This window comes from Ictidomys tridecemlineatus, unplaced genomic scaffold (assembly GCF_052094955.1).
Source record: "Ictidomys tridecemlineatus isolate mIctTri1 unplaced genomic scaffold, mIctTri1.hap1 Scaffold_82, whole genome shotgun sequence".
Taxonomy (NCBI): Eukaryota; Metazoa; Chordata; class Mammalia; order Rodentia; family Sciuridae; genus Ictidomys; species Ictidomys tridecemlineatus.
The window spans coordinates 394,122-411,610 of NW_027526077.1; the positions used below are offsets into that span (position 1 = coordinate 394,122).

General features: G+C 34.5%; 1 pseudogene; it reads left to right on the forward strand.

Annotated features, from left to right (window-relative positions):
• The window catches only part of LOC144374686 (growth factor receptor-bound protein 14-like), a 92,110-nt pseudogene that overhangs the window by 18,222 nt on the left and 56,399 nt on the right, over positions 1 to 17,489 (forward strand).

The window sequence follows — 17,489 nt, forward strand, 5'->3', positions numbered from 1 at the left end:
CGTTCAACCCTCTGTTGAACAATTCCTCTATCTGTTATCTGAATTTTCAGTAGGACGGTACCAGAAATTTTCTTTGAAGGAATGGAAAGTACATCTTTTACTTTTTTACATGTATTCTAGTTTATGACATTTTTGAAGACATTTTTTTCTTCTTAATATTATGAGAATATTTTCTTGATGCTAGTAATGGCATTAAACATTCAATGAAGTTTTCTTAAAGATTTTATTCCTTATTTTTCCTTTCTAGACTAGAATTCTGACCTTTATTTCCATGTGGTCAACAGCAACAACAAAAAAAAACCCTGGTTATTAGATTTCACTTTTTGGTGTCCATGGGCATTTTACTATTATTATTATTATTATTATTATTAGTAGTAGTAGTAGTAGTAGTAGTAGTAGTAGTATTTTAGTTACACATCTGTTATAGCTGTTCACACATCTGTTATAGCTTGATTTTTGAATCCTTTTTGTATTTACTTTTTTATCTTTTTTTAAACTAGAGGATTATAGTTCTACATGGTAGTTGGAGACATTTTGACAAGTTGCATGGTGCATGAAATTTGACTTCAATCCCTGCTCCCTTTCCTTACACTCCTCTCTTCACTCCCCTTTTGCTCTTTCCTCTATTACACTTACCTTCATTTTGCACATTTATTTATTTATTTATATTTGATTGGTGTTTTTAAAAAGGTGAAATTCCCTGTGGTATAGTCATATGTGGATATAATATGAATTTATTAAATTCATTTCATCCTTCTCCCCTTTCTCATTCCTCCTCCCTCCCTCTCAATGTTATTCTTGTACTCCACTGATCCTCCTTATTTTTTCCCTTATTTTGCTACAGCTTCAATATATGAGAGAAAACATTCAACACTGATTTTCTGAGTTTGGCATTTTTCACTTAGCATGATTTTTTTTTCATTTCTGTCCATTTACTGGGAAACCTCATGATTTTATTTTTCTTTATAGCTGAGTAAAACCCCATTGTATATATTTACCACATTTTCTTGATCCATTTGTCTATCAATGGACACCGAGGTGAATCTAGAATTTGGCTATTGTGAATAAATATAGACGTATGCTGCTTTTAGGTTTTTTTTTTTTTTTTGATAATTCTCAAGGAGGGGAATATTTGGGTCATGTAGGAGTTCCACTCCTAATATTTTGAGGTTACTGTATACTGCTTTCCAGAGTGATTATACTAATATGCATCACAATTTACAATGTATGAGTGTACATTCTCCACATTCTTGCCAGCATTTATTATTGTTTCTGTTCATGAAAATTGTCATGCTGACTGGAGGGAGATGAAAGTGTAGTTGTATTTACCTTTTAATGCAGTCCAAATTGAAAGGATTTATAATTACTTTCATGGAAGATGAAGATTGATGTAATTTGAAATGTTGCCCATTATTTTTACCTTACAATTTAAATATGTTTGTTTATTTTTAATTAATTAGCAAATATTTTTTGAATTTGTTTCAAAATAAAAAAATTGAGGTAATGGAAACATGAAAACTGCAGCTGATACAGAAAGAATGCCTGTGATATAAATAGACACAGTGTAGGTGGCAGAGAATGTCTCTTGGTTGGGAAACTCTAGGCGGGTAGCAGTAATTCTGTGCAGGGGAGAGAGCATCATGTGGGATCAGATATGTTGCTACTTTTCAACCTTGAGGAAAATTGGCTATTCTAAACCTCAGTTATTATCAGTAAAATGGAAATACAGCTTGCTCATTAGATTATTGTATTAATTTCCTAAGAGTGCTATAACTAATTACCACAAACTTGGTGACATAAACAATAGGGATGTTTAGTTTCACAAATCTGGAGGGTTATTTCCTGCTGGGAATTCTAAGGGGAATCTGTTCCTTGCTCCATCCAGACTCTGGTGGCTGTTTGCATTCTTTGGCTTGTGGTCACACCTCTTGAATGTCTGCTTCTGTGATCCCATTGCATTTTCTTTTTTGTCTGTATTTATTCTCCTCTGCCCGTACCTTAAAAGGATGCTTCTGGTTCAATTTAGGGCCCACTTGATTGATCTAGAATATTCTCCCTAATTCAAAGCCCTGAATAACATCTGCAAAAGCTTTGCCATGTAGGGTAACAATTACAGGTTCCATGAATTAGGATGTGATATCTTTAGGGCCACTATTCATCTACTTAAAGGTGTTAGAAGAATCAAATATAGCAGTAAAACAGCTCTCAGAGTGAGACATGCCAAAATGCAACTTTTATTTCACAAAATGGAACTAATTTTGCACTCTGATTCTTCTGCCCTTGCAGACAATTTAGTTTTCTATTGTTTGCTTACTCTCTAGACTTGTTGGGATAAATAATAAATATCAGTGAGTTGTATACAGGTCTAAAATGTTCTGAGCTGAACATTGAGACCCACCTTCACATTTATGACATTGTGGTGGGGCATGTAAGTCCCGAAGGAGGTACTTGTCTGATTGTTATCCAATTCTTTTTTGTTCTGGAAACTCTTGCTCCTTCCAAGATTACTTCCTGAAGCATAAAGACCCTTATATTCATGGCCTTTTCTTCGTTCTCTGTGTTCCTCCTCTCTTGGGCATTTGAGATGTCCATACTTTTTGATTAGACTTAACATTGACTCAGCAATTGCTTCTCGCTGTGCTAGATGCAGGGCTTCTTGAGGAGAGTTGTTTTGTTTTGTTCTGTGCTGGTGTACATTGAACCCACCAGGCTTCACATGTGCTAGGTAAACCCTCTACCACTGAGCTACATCCCCAACCCTTTGAGAATATATTCTTTAGACTATGGTTTGAGCCACATCACATGTTTAAATCTATTGGACTTTTAACAACAAAAAATCATTCTAGTGCTGGAAAGGGGCAGGATATAGAGTCACTTGAGACCAGCACCATACAGGTCCTGTCTCTCTCTATTTTTTTCTTTCACTCCATCCCCTGTCAATTCCTTTATCCTAGTTTCTTTCCCAGGAAGCAGAGGGTGCATCTCTGTAAGAGAAAACAGAGGACTGGAATTGCTCTGATTCTCCCTAAGCAGTTGCATTTGCCAAATATCAATAAAGTCTACTTTGAAGCTCAAAAACCAATAAAATTCCTTTTTGTCATTTTTTTCTTTCTTTAAAGTGTATGTTGAAGACAGAACATAGCTATTACCTTGGTGGGAGAGAAATGGATGCAAAGAAACAGGTTTGCAAAGCAAACAAGCCAGCATGTTGATTCCTTCCTGAACATTCTCTCAGTGTAGTTGCAAGGATCATAGATACAGTTTCCAGCACTTACAGAACTTACTAGTGCATACCTGTTTCATAAACTTTAAAATCCCAGCAGGGTTTGCATAAGAAATAGAGTCAAGTGGGGATTGGAAGATTGTTAAGGATGCAACTTCCCATTTGATATCTCCTTAATACAGCCCTTCAGAGTGCTTATACCCAGAACCTGGTGTCTTCTTTAAGTACACATTTTTCACTCCTATTTTATTTTCCAGCAAATTCTGTTGGCTCCATCTTCAAAATCCAGAGTCTGCCTATTTTTTTGTTGTTGTTATTTGTTTGATTTTTACAAAATTGACTGTTGTTATGTTCATCTAAGCCACACCCTCACTCTGGGTTCATTGAAGTAGCCTATGAAATAGACTTTAGTTTTCAACCCTTACAACTTTTAAATTCACTTCTTCACTCAGTAGCGAGTATAATCCAGTTAAAACATGTCAGCTCAGGTTTTCCCTGAGTTCAGCATGATTTTCACATAATTCAGAGGAAAAGCTGAGTCCTTACTAAGGTCTGCAGGGCCCTATACAGCCTCCCATCTCATCTCCATTATTTCTCTGGCCTCTCTTCCTGGTAATGTCTCATGTGCTTATTCAGCATTAACCTCCTTGTCAAGCTCCAGAAATACCAGCCTTGGTTTCATCTCAGTGGCTTTGTTCTTCTTCCTCTAAGTATCCCCTGGGCTCATGCTCTCTTCTCCTTGGGTCTTGTTTAAAGACCCCCTTCTCAATAAGCCCTTCTGTTGTGAGTATTGGGAATGGATTCCTTTCACCATTTTCTAGTTAGCACTAGTACTTTCTTTCTTCCATGCTCCATTTTTTTGGTAGGGTTTATTGCCACCTTTTAAGATTTACCTTTTATTTATCATCAGTATCTTCCCCAAAGCCTCATGAAGGCAGTTATTTCTTACTGATTTATCCACTAAAATACTCTCAGCTCTAAGAGGAGTTCCAGATAAATTGCAGGCCTTTAGTAAATCTTTGTTCATTGAATGGATGAATAACTTACAGTTGCCAAACTACGTTGGTTTATCTTGTAACAAGTAGAAGTAGACAAATTTTTTAAGCAGGATTCACATTCAAACAACTATCTGGAGAGACAGGAAGTTGCTGTGATAACAGTGTTCAGGTTGGATTGGAAGAAATTTGGAGATAAGAGGCTTTACAAGAAAAAAATGATGGTCCAACAATAGTAGTGATGGAAAAGCTTGTGTGTGTGTGTGTGTGTGTGTGTGTGTGTGTGTTTGTGTGTGTAGGAGTTGTTGGTTATGAGTGACACTTGGAGTAAGAACACCTGATAGCTTGCAATATCAGGAGTAAAGGATTATTGGAGAGGAGGTTGAGAAAAATGAAAGTGTGACTTAATTCTACATTTCTTTGAGAGAATGTGGTAAAAATAACACTTATCATAGTGGAGAAAAATCTAAAATATAAAAAGAAAGATGAATTTATTTTGCTTTAAGGTGTTTTTAAAAATTATGGAATGTTTATCACATAAAATTTACCATTTTAACTATTTTTAAATGTGCAGTTCAGCACCATTAAATTCATTTGTGTTGTCATGCAATGATCACCACTATTATCTTTAGAACATTTTATCTTCCCATAATGAAACTCTATACCAAGTCAACAATAACTCCTTGGCCCCCTCACCCCCAGTTCCTGGCAACTTCCATTTTACTTTCTGTCCCTGTGACTTTGGCTGTTCTAGGCGTCTTGTATAAATGATAGCATTACAGTATTTGACCATTTCTGATTGTAGTTTTTCACTTATCATAGTAACTTTGAGGTTCATTCATGGTGTAGCATATGTCAGAACTTCACCCCTTTTTTTAAAGTGACTATTCCATTGTGTTTATGCATTTATCCCTTGATGAACATTGGGTTGCTTTAGCCTTTTGGCTCTTATAGATTGTGTTTCTGTGAACATTGTTGTATGAATATCTTTAAATCTCTGCTTTTACTTCTTTGGGGTACTCACCCAGGACTGGAATTGCTGTATCCTATGGTAATTCCATGTTTACTATTTTGAAGAACCACTATACTGACTTTCATTTCAGGTGAATTGTGCTTGAGTTAGTGGAGAGTGTCAGAAGGTAGGACTGGACCTTAGATGAAGGTACTTCTAGGCAGAGATTCCAGTTGAAGGAGCCTCCCGGATGTGATGAAAAAGGGGAGGTGGTGAATTAGTTTGAGGAAGGACAAAGGAAGGTATTGAGTGAAGGACTAAGTCAAGTCATAGGAAAGAGAAGCAGTGAAGGGAGCCAGTCAATGAGACAGAAAAGGAGCAATCAGTGTTAAGAACAGAACCAAGAATGTTGATATACACTTAACTCAAACTCATCCATATTCATTGAGTACTCTGTCAAGAATTTCTTTTCAGATGAATAAGCTTCTATTTAAGGATGGCATTACTTTCAAGGGTTTAGGTCCAGTAGGTCACAGATCACTACTGAGTGTTGAATTTCTGAGGCATAGATACTTTTCAAAAAGGTCCTAGAAATACTAAAAAAGCAGAGAATCTCTTATTCTTTTGTTGGCTGTTCTCCGTTTCCTCTTTTGCATTAATAATTTTACAGTTACATTTTTCCCCCAATGTTTTATGGAATTATGACCCACATAAAGAAAAGTGAGCAAGCCAACGTGGATAACTCTGTGACTTCTCAGAGAGTGCCATGTAGCTAGGTAATCAACACCCAGATCAAGAAATACAGCACTGACCTTACCCCAGTGGTTCCCTGCATGCCTCATTTATCCTGTATTGGCATTGTTCACATTTCTGGCACCATAGAATAATTTTTCCTGTTTTGAATCTATGTAAGTGGAATCATGCAGCATATACTATTTGGGCCTGACTTCTTTCACTTAATGTTTCTAAAATTAATCCACGTTTCTGGGAATGCTTTTATACAACTTATTTATTTTCACGTCATATTCATATGCAAATAACTAGACTTTCAGGTAACTTCCAGTTTGAGGCTATTATAAATAATAATATATGAACACCATTACAATTTCTTATTGAAATAGGAATTTGGTATTATGTTTTACCTATTTAAGTTGCCATTGCTTCAATAATTCAAGTGTCTTTTCTACCCAGTGCTTTCCCCCCTTACCTAATTATCTTTATTGTTAATACAAGATATGTTTTCCTTAATATTAGTTTTGAAAGTACAAAGTACCATAAGGAATTGAGGTTCTTTAAAAAATCTGTATTTACTTTCATTAACATTTTATTTTTAAAGCATCTATTTTAATTTTTTTCTCATCTATCCAGATTATGCCTCTTAAATGTGTGTTGAATCTGTCAAAATTCTTCATCCCTTAATGAGGTGAATTGTTCAACCCTGAAACAAATATTTTAATTTTGGCACCATGATGAGTTGGAGGAAGAATAGCTCTTGTATCTTAATGCAGTTTGTTATTAAATTTATATCATAATTTGCATAGCAATAAAAGGAAATTGAGAATTAGCAAAATGTACATTGTGATATGAAATTTTTCTTTTCAGATGACTGCTTTGGTATAAAAATTGAATTACTAATTCAAAATTGATGAGGAATTTTTATCAATCTGGATATTTAGGAATTGAGTTGAAATTTTCTATGCATATGAGACATGTATACAAAATCTATTCTAAATGTTTGTATAGTTATTTGTGTGTGTGTCTGTTTATCTGTTAACATATTCACTGAAGCATTCTTCACAGAAAGAACACTAGAAGACCATGAGTGGGTGACTGAAGTTCTGTCTAACTGGGGAATGGAAGAAGAAAATAAGCTGTACTTTAGGAAAAAATTATGAATTCTTTAAAAAGCCAATGGAAAGTGAAATCTCCATTAACAGTCAGTGAAAATCAAATGAATCAGTTAAATTTTACATGAAGAATATGGTCACTATCAATAAAATACAGTTCCATTTAGTGATTCTGGCCCTTTAAAATTATACTCACATTTCTTATTCTAAAAATGATTAGTCACCATGATACAAGAATTTCAGACACATATAAAACATTTCTTTAGCCTTACTTGCAGAATCTCAATTGAGATGCATTTAGTCATTTAACTTAAAAAATATAGGTAAACCTACTTTGGAGGCATTATTGCTTTTTCCTTGCCTTAGAGGAAAACTAGACAAAGCAACTGTACATTTGACTTTGAGATAAATTATTATATGTCCTCAAATGTATTCCAAAATGTAGTTTTAAGTTCTTTTCACAATATTTAGGAAACTTAAGTAAGAAATTTTCTAAAACAAAAATAGATTGGTAATTATTGGGAATGTATAGCTTAGCCAGAAATTTAAGTTTGACATAAATCTTGATGCTTCAAATTATTTTGTTTTTAGTGAAATAATTTTTGACCTAAATAGAAATGAGATAAAGAGTAGCATATTATATAGCAAATACTACTTTCATTGTAATTCTCTTTAAAAGAAAATAAATGTATGTCACATTCTAATGAAGACTAGGGATCTAGAGAAGTCAGAATAGCCTCTAGGCTCATTAGTTTAAATTGTTTTTGTCTCTGCAGCAGTAGCATATTTTTACACGAAGTTTTGGATAATTGGATTGAAATGATCCTTTATGAAAAATATATGATACACACCATAATAGAATATTTTCAAACCCTGAAAGATCTCTTACATTCTCTTTTATTTTAACCTATTAATAGAAACATAATGGGATGATCTTTGACAAAGAAAATAAGAGTTCTAACAAAAATTAAATAGATTTGAAGGAAAAGTGTTTTCTTGTTGCAAATCTTTATTAAAAGCTAGAATTTAAAAGTTGTATTTAAAGAAATATGGTTTGATGCTCATTTCTGTTTTATTATTATTATTATTATTATTATTATTTGTAATTTAAATAAGATGAGACATTCACTTTGTATAGTTGGAGCCAATGGTTCAACTGGGTGATCTGACAATATCTGGATACAGTTTTGGTTGTAGGACTGGGGGTGGGGTGGGGGTCAGCAGGAGCAGTGCCAAAGTGGGCAAAGTTTGAATTCTGCTGAACATCCTCTAAGGCTCAGGACAGCCCCACAACACAGGATTATTAGATAAAATGTTAATAGAACTGCTGTTGAAAACCCCTGTCCTAGAGGAAATATAGTAGAATATATTTTTTCAAACTTTTCTGTTCATAAAATTTACCTAAAGGAGTTCCAGTACTTATTAAAAACACAGACTCCAAGACCTGGCCAGACCTATGGAATCAGAAACTCCAGGAATGACGTCTGGGAATTTCTATTTTAAACAACTGCTGTGGGTGAATTTTATGATTAAACAAGTTTGGAAAAACAGTAGGTGGAAAGAATTGGACTTTTAGTTCCCACACTGAGTCCTGGTTTCCCTATGTTCTTGACTGTGAACCTGGGTACAGCTTTTGCCCTTGACTTTTGTGAGCCTTGATTTTGTAAAATGGGTCAGTAGTCTTTTCGTACCTGGTAGAGTAGTTGGAGGGTTTGGGGAAAAGATGTGGGAACAAGCTCATTGTCAACTTGAGGGCAGTGTCCTATGACTCCAGGTCGGAGCATCTCTCTGCATCATTGTCATCTGGGCCCAACTCTACCTGGGAAGATGCCTGAGGGTACAGTCCAAGGACCAGCATTTTCAGAAGCACTTAATGTGGATTTTAGATACATTGGCTTAAGGATCTTCTGCTTTAGATTCTATACTGGTCATAATTCAAACTTTTCTAGCATAGGTTTAGTGATAATTTATCCTTTATTTTTTGCCAGTATTTTTTTTCCAGAGCATATGGTGTCTTTTGCAACTGAAACCAATGGTGAAATATCACCAACACAAATTTTACAAGTAAATATATATTTTCATTAAAATATGTAAGAAATCACATAATAATGGGAAAATTTTAGGTCCTTATTAGGCCTGCTCATATTTTGACATGTTGAATGTTTAATTTTTTTGAGGAGGGTGCAAAAAGCTAACCAACCAACCAAACAAAGAAACAAACAAAGAACCAACCAAACAAAAAGCGGGGTAAAGAATGCCCTAAATCAATACATCCTCCTAAAAATATTTTTCTTCCCACTTCTGGCCAGTGGTCAAATGATTTTAAACATTTAAAAATGTACGTTATGAAAGAAAACTTTAGAGTTTTGCTTTTTGATGTGTGTATAGGTTATGTTATTCTTTTGAAAAATCAAAATTCTCAGTAAATTGAAGACATTTTATCAATAGATACATAGTATTAGCATTCATAATAAACACCTTCAATTCTATTTGTGATAAAATACTTAGCAATTAAATGAATGGAGGGATATTCAGATATATTTGTTTCATATACCAACATCTGTAATACCTGTGACAGAAATACTGGCATAGAATTGTAAGATATTCTTAGCTGAATCATGAATGTTGATTATCTAATTAAAAATCTCCTTACTTTTGTGTCTGTTAGATTCATTTCTTCCAAACTAGCAGTTATTTGGGGGGGGCATTTTCCTAATATATTGTCATTAAAATAAATGAACAGTTTATTTTAATTTTGATAGATTGGTAGATTTGGTATCAGAAGCTCTGCAGTTGTTTTTCACAGGTTAATGTTGAGCTATGTCTTCATAAGGATTGAAGTTAAGCTCTAGGCATTCCTGAACTCACTCAGTATTCTCTGGTATTTCATAAAGATAACTTTTAGTATTTCCAATACAATATGATTTTAATCTATTAGTCAGGCATATCTACCATAGATTTGTTTCCTGTGGGCTTTTCAATATGAGCATGCTTTATTTTCATACTTCAGAATATTTTAGAAATATGATTAATCCCCAGATGTTTTTCTGAAGGCTTCTTCTATGCCACTGGGTTACACAGAGCCCCCCTGCATCTGAATGTTAGAGTAAATGACAACCTCAGGACTCCCAACTCTCAGCTCCCTGTAGGCTTCACCATTGTATTGTGATTCGGTGGTGGGGTGGAGGTTTTCTTCTATCTCCTTTCCCAAATTCTCCTCTAACATAGTTATATTGCTTTGATGCTAAATTATAAAAACAAGAAAAATTGTAGGCTTTGGAATTAGATAGTCCTGCATATGCCCCTGACCTCTTCTCTCCACTGAGGCAATGTCTTCCCTTTTTAAAAGGTTTCTTCTTTGTCTAGTGTGACCTCCATGACTCTCTTTTTAAAATTTAAATGGCAATATGTAAATCAATGGAAGGGTAACTGATGTGATACAGCAATCTGTATATGGGGTAAAATTGGGAGTTCATAACCCACTTGAATCAAACTGTGAAATATGATATATTAAGAACTATGTAATGTTTTGAATGACCAACAATAAAAAAAATTAATTGGTTTGGTTTAATAACTTGGAAAGCACTCAAACTAAAAAAACTACTTGCCTGTTTTACATGTCAATTAATTAATATCTGTAGCTGATTAAATTAAAAAAAAAACATTTAGTAAATTACTTTAAAAATGTAAATATGTACTATTGGTCTTTCCCTGAATAGACTTTAAAAATAAAGTACATTTTTGTAGTTAATAATTTCTCTTACTTTCAGTTCTTCCATTTGTTTATTCATAGGGATTTCTATTTTCTTCTTTTAATGAGACACTAATGCACTTCCAGTGTCTTATTAAGGACACTGAGCATGGCCACACACACAGAGTGACTCCCTTCCATTCTCCTTTCCATGACCAATGTGTGCCCCTATCTCAGTTAATTACTGCTGTATAACCCAGTCTTCCAAACCTTAATGGTTTAAAGGACCCACCTGCATTTTGCCAACCATTTTGAAGGGCAGGGATTTAAGAAGAGTTTGCTTCATCTCTTTGACTCAGTGGTTAGAGAAGATTCAAGGTCCCCTTCTAAGCTGTCCCTTTTACCACACATTCTGTGACACTCAACTCCTGTCCTCTCTTTCTCCTTCTGTGAGGCGTTTCATCTTCCAGAGTTTTTCCAGTTTCACTGGGCTTTTCACCCATGGGAATTTCCAGATAATCACATTTCCTGTGTGGAATCTGACTTGCAGAAGTCAAGTTGGTTTGAAAGCCATCAGGCTAGGATATATCTAGAACTGGCAAAGGGTTACTTCTACAATTTTATTTTGGTCCAAGCAGTGATAGGCTTACACTGATTCAGGGTGAAAGGAGAAACAAAATCCGCCTTTTCATGGTTTAAAGCCAAGATGCAATTGCAGAAGGACACATGGAATGGGAAATATGGTTGCAGTCCTCTTTGGAAAAAACCCAGCATGCCATACTGCCCCATGAGAGAACTATGGAAGATAAGAGGTTGTGTATTCTCATCAGCAAAGTGAAGTTGGCTCAAATTCTTGTCTTTAATAATAGAATCAGGATTGTAATCTTCTATGGTATAACACAAGGAAATCAATAGGTAAACCTGTCAACTCACACACACACACACAAAAAAAAAAAACATGGGAAAGGATGAGAAGTATAGGACTTCACTCTATAGATGATATCCAGCTTTACAAATAGACAATCAACTAGTTTATAATTTTGATGTTTGATATTGATATTGTTTAGTTTTTCATACTTACATTTGATTGCTAAAAGGCTACAAAATAATTGTTTCCATAATATTAGGGGAGAGTCTAATTTTTTCTTCCAGATATTTCTAAGTTCAAGCACATACACTGAAATCCATGGCTTCTTACATGCAGAAGAACAGGGAAAGAAATCCTGGAAAAAATTTACATCCTTCTATGAAGATATGGTTTATATTTTTCTACTAAAGGAACATCAAAGGTAAATTAAGTATCTGTAACATGTTATGTAAGATTATTAGCTGTAAATTAAAACAGACTTTTTACTTTGTTATATTTATGATTTTATTACCTGATATCAGGAGGTGGTGACATTTTTTGTATTCTAAAGATTTATCATGATATGTTTAAAAATTGTTCAGTTTTATTTCAAACTAGTTTCTATACATCTTTGAGGATATCTGGATGCTTTTATTTCTGTATCACGTATGTTGTTGATTTTTCCCCACCCTGAATTTACTCCTTTCTCTCTATCCAAGACTGAAGGTTTTGAGGTCCAACATAGATTATACCTTTAATTTTCTCCCTGCACCTCCACCTTTTTTTCTTTCTTTTTGGAACTAAAGATTGGATGTTCAATGTTCAGTACCACTGAGCTATATCCACAGTCAGTTTCATATTTTGTTGTGGGGGATAGGGTCTTGCTAAGTTGTTGAAGGTGGTCTTGAATTTGGAATTTTCCTGCCTCAGCCTCCCAAATTGCTGGGATTCCAGGAGTGTGACATTGTGCCCAGCTACAACTTTTCCACATATCCCAGTCATAAGACTGGTCTTGCTCACTTCTGACCTTCTCTTCATCAACATCAACAAAACAGTTAGTACACCCATCTGAGTCCTTTATTACTATTTAGTTATTTTATGTGTGCTGTTGTCTTTCCTTACGGAGATGATAAATTCCTAGAAGAATTTATGATGTTATGATCAGGGAATAATGGATGTGTTGGTTTGTTGGTATGTTAAACCTATACACACCATTACATAGGTATACATGTGAAGATAGTCACACCCATACATATGGTCTCTTAGACATGTGTATATTCCATAGCTTTTAGCACTGTCTATTCTATGTTTCTATGTATAGTCTATGACCACTAATAGTCTGTGGTTTATAAGTGTTGATATTTTGTGCAATCCATTGAGATTTTTCAAGTAATATTCCTTTGAAGATTTTCATAAGAGGGTATTTTAATTTTGTATTCATGAATTTGTTATTGTCAGTGACAACACTGTTCCTTCTTTATGAATGAACTTTCATTTCTCTGAAATAATTATACTTATAATTATTTGTGTTTGGCAATTTCCCCTGTTGCATTTCTAGGTATGTTGAAATAAGTCTGTTAAATCTTGCCTGATTGCCTGCATATACATGCAATCTGCAAACTCATATTCTTCTTTTGTGCTGGAGATGTTCATTTATTGTTTATTTGACAATTTTTCCCCATTCTCATCATTTGACCTTTTAAATTCTTAGTCTTGACCAGTTGTAACTCCAGGTATACCTTGGCTTGTGGCTAACTCTAATCTCTGCCTTTATCTTTACTTGGACTTCTCTTTAATTTTTTGTATCTCTTATAAGGATACTAGTTATGTTTAAAGCCCACCTGAATCATCTAGAATGATCTTATCTCGAGATCCTTATCTTAACCCCATCTCCAAAGACTATTTATTTTTTATTTTTTCCCCAAATAAGGTCCCATTCAAAGTTTCCAGGGTTAGGATATGGACATTTCTTTTGGGGCAGGAGAGCCACCATTCAACCCACCACAGAAAGCCATTGAAATAACATTAACAAGGGAGAGAAATGGTCAAATGAGTATTTTAAGAAAATTAAGATAGGCACAGAGAGGAGTTTAAGATATCAAGAAGAGAAAGTGATAGAGGGAGAGAGAAAAACAGGGGTCAGAAATAGGGGAGGCAATGAGGAAATACTGGAGGAAAGAGGAAGAGAGAAATTGACCAGAGGTATGGATACTAATTAGAAGATCATTTCAGTAATCCAGAGTGGAGGTAGTGGAATCTGACCTGGAATGGACAGCATTGGGGAGAAGAGAGAAATGGCTACCATATTAAATGGCACATGGCCAGGCTGATATAAAAGAAGAGGAAGCAGTTAATAATGTTCTTAGAGAAATATTCCTGGAGAAAGAAATAAAGAAAGAAATAAAATCAATTAAAAAATCATTAGAAGTCACTCTCTAAGAAACAGTAATCTTAGTTCAAGAAGGATGAAGCCATTATTCTCTGATTATCTTTTCTTGGACATTTTAAACTAGTTTACAAATTTTTACATTAAAATGTTAGGATGAATAACTGTCTACTTTTATTATTAAGGTTTTAAGCTCTATCTTAACCATTTCAATGAGGCTGCTCTTTTCCTAAATGTTTCTATTATATACAGTAACATAATAGGTATATTTTAAACAAATGTTTGCTGGGATTAACATTTTACTTTAAACTTATGAGAAAAAAAATGGCTTCTAGAGCTGGACCTGTAGCTCAGGGGAAGAGCACTTGCTCAACATGCATGAGGCACTGGGTTCAATCTACTGTATTGCAAAAGAGGAAGAAGGGAAGACTGAGAGAAATGGCTTCTCAATCCAGTCAATCATGTTTATCTCATTCTTACCCCAGTGATTCTTGACTGGAAGATGTGATAATGTCTCTTTAATTCCTATATTCTTACTTCTTCAACAGGTCTCTCATTAAAACCCACAGCCCATTATATTTTCACTTTAGTCTTCATTTCCTTTCCCTCCCACTCATTAATTATATAACAGAACAGGCCGTGTTCTTTCTACAAGATTCAGGGTCTGACTTTGCTATCCATCAGTGCATAATATTCTTTTAATTAGCTCATGTTTCAGTTGATATATGGAAATGATGTTATGTTTTCTGCCAAAGGAAAAATGTGAGGATGTTAGATCTCTTCAGTGACTGTGATACAAAATGTGCAGATTATCTAAAGTCAAATATAACATTTTTACCTGGCATGGAGGCTGTGTCCTGTCCTTCTCGAGGAGGAGGTTTGATTGATTTCACTTTGTAAAGATGTAACAGCTGTTTGGGAGTTAAATACCTCTACTGTAAGTGTTGGAGATGTGTCTGTAACTTAGATTTGCAGAGAAATCTCTACCTATCTTTCCATCTCTTCCCTTATACCCTCACATACATGTTTAGGTTCTGCTAACCATGCCAACCCAGGCTTGTAGTGTTATGCCTTAAATAGAAGAACAAAAATTGGTCAAGACAAAAGACTCATCATGCTTCTTACTGCCTTCCAGTGTTTCTCAAGCTTTGTTTTCCTTTCATTTGAATGATGGAGTTATATTGACTTCTACAGCATCACTGGACAGGGATGGTTTTATCCCATGTTCATATAAATCAGACATTTAATTATCAAATCAGTGTCTATCAAGGAATACATTTTTAAAAAAACATAACAGTAAGAGTACATTTTTCCTTCCTTCCCCATTTTTCCATTGGCCCTATGCTAGATCTTTGTTATTTTCTTTTCTGCCTTATTCATCAATGGTCTTAAGAACTATGGTCATTGATTAGATTAAAATGCTTAAGAACAGAGACATACAGATAAATTTTTGCTCTATACTAGTTGTCATAGCTGTGAAAGCCTATTTATAAATTACAATGAAATTTCTTTGTCTTTGGATAAGGTTGCTAATATTGCTGAATATTTTCTCTCTCATTCTGTGTGCGTGTGTGCGCACGCCCACACACACACTGCTACAAAAATTTAGTGCATATGGGATCAGTGAGATCTTGTTAAAATGCAGATATTGATTCACTAGGTCTGGGGTGGGGCCTGATATGCATTTTCAAAAAGATCCTAGAGGATAAAGATTTTCCTGATCTGAGACCATACTGCTATGGCAAAGTTTTAGAGAACAGATGCATTTTGTCCAATTTTGATTATACATTGAACCTCAGAATTAAGTACTTCTCCAAGTTATTAACCTATCACAGAATAATATGACCCAGTGATTTCCCATGACTAGCTTTAACTCTCAGAGATTTCCCAGAAAAGAAATAGCTGTTCATGTTACCACTTTGCCTTGAAAATCAGACACAGTCCACTGCCAGATAATTTCCCTGAGCTCAGCCATAGGAGCTTCCTTTTTGTAAAGCAAGATAGTCACACAGCCCTTCTGGTTGTTTCCTGCAGTGTATTACATAGTACACAACTATGAGGCATTGTTATAGTCTAATGAAGCAGGACACATGGTCCCCTTTACCTTTTTCCTAACTGCTCCAGAAGCTCAAACCAACCTACTTCCCTTTATGGAGATACCATACTTTGAAACCTGGATTAGGAAAACATGTTCAAAAGACATTGTTTTCTATCTTCTCTCTCTGAATCTTGGAAATGATGAATAAAGAGAATAGAGAGTTTAAAATAGAATGTGTGTGTGTGTGTGTATTGAAATTGTATATAGGTAATGTTTGCCCAAGGAATACATTATGTAACATTATAAACATACAAAAAGAAATATTGCAAAACATTTATCCATTTCAACACTCCTATATATATTTTTTAGGAACCATGACCTTTGCAGTTTTTCAGCGAATTTGGCACTAGTGATATTTATGTGTCACTGGTGGGAAAAAAAAAACACGGAGCACAAACTAACTATGGATTCTGCTTTAAGGTACAGGCTTAATATTTTGATAGCTCAATAAAGCAAGCCTCAGCCTTTTAGGTAAGCTTGAGTTTAAAGAGACAGTTTTCTAATATATATAGGAGAATTTTAGTGGCTTTTATTTCAACAGGTGTTACCTTCAAGATATGCATTAAGGATAAACAGTGTGCTGTGGCCCTTCTAGCCTAACAAAGCAGGAGGGCCCCGAGACCTGAAAATGCTCTGTGCAGAAGAAGAGCAGAGTAGGATGTGCTGGGTGATCATGATTAGATTGTTTAAGGTAACTCACTGGAGGCATGAATTTCTATTAAATTCTGTGAGTACCATAAAAGTTTGAAAATATCTGTAGTTGAAAATGCAAGGAAGAGTGAATCCTAATATGAATCTTTGTGGCTGAATGAGAAAGAAGAAAAATAGCCACCACCAAATGCATGTATTTTTTAATCTAAAAGATAAACATTTGCGGAGTAAAGTGGAATGGGCTAATACTTTATCTTTTGTTTATGAAGTAATATTCCGTTTCTAGAAATTCTCTGATTTTTATTTTTTATTTTTGCAAGAGTATTATATCCATAGCCAGTATAACTGAATGGATTTCTCTCATATACAACTTAGTCTACGTTTATACAACATTGCTTACAATTCAGTGTGAAGTGTATTTAAAATGTGTCTGCCTGGATATGTTTCATGTGATTGTTCCATTAAATGGAACAATGAGAAATCACTGGCTTAAGATGACCCATTCTTACTACTACTACTAGAAGTAAGTTGTAATTCTTAAGCTAGTGAAGATGATTAATATGACCCATTAAAGTGTTTTATAAATTACATTCTAGCTTAAGAATTACAACTTACTTCTAGTAGAACATCAAAAAAATTGTATGATTTTCCTATTAGCATATATTTAAATCATCCACTTGGGTGTTAAATGGAAATTACAACTTCCATAAGCATAATTTGTTGAATGTTTTTTGTTTTTGTTTCTGAAAAAGTAAAATACAAAGAGTATGTCTGGGCACTTTATTTAGTATCATTTACT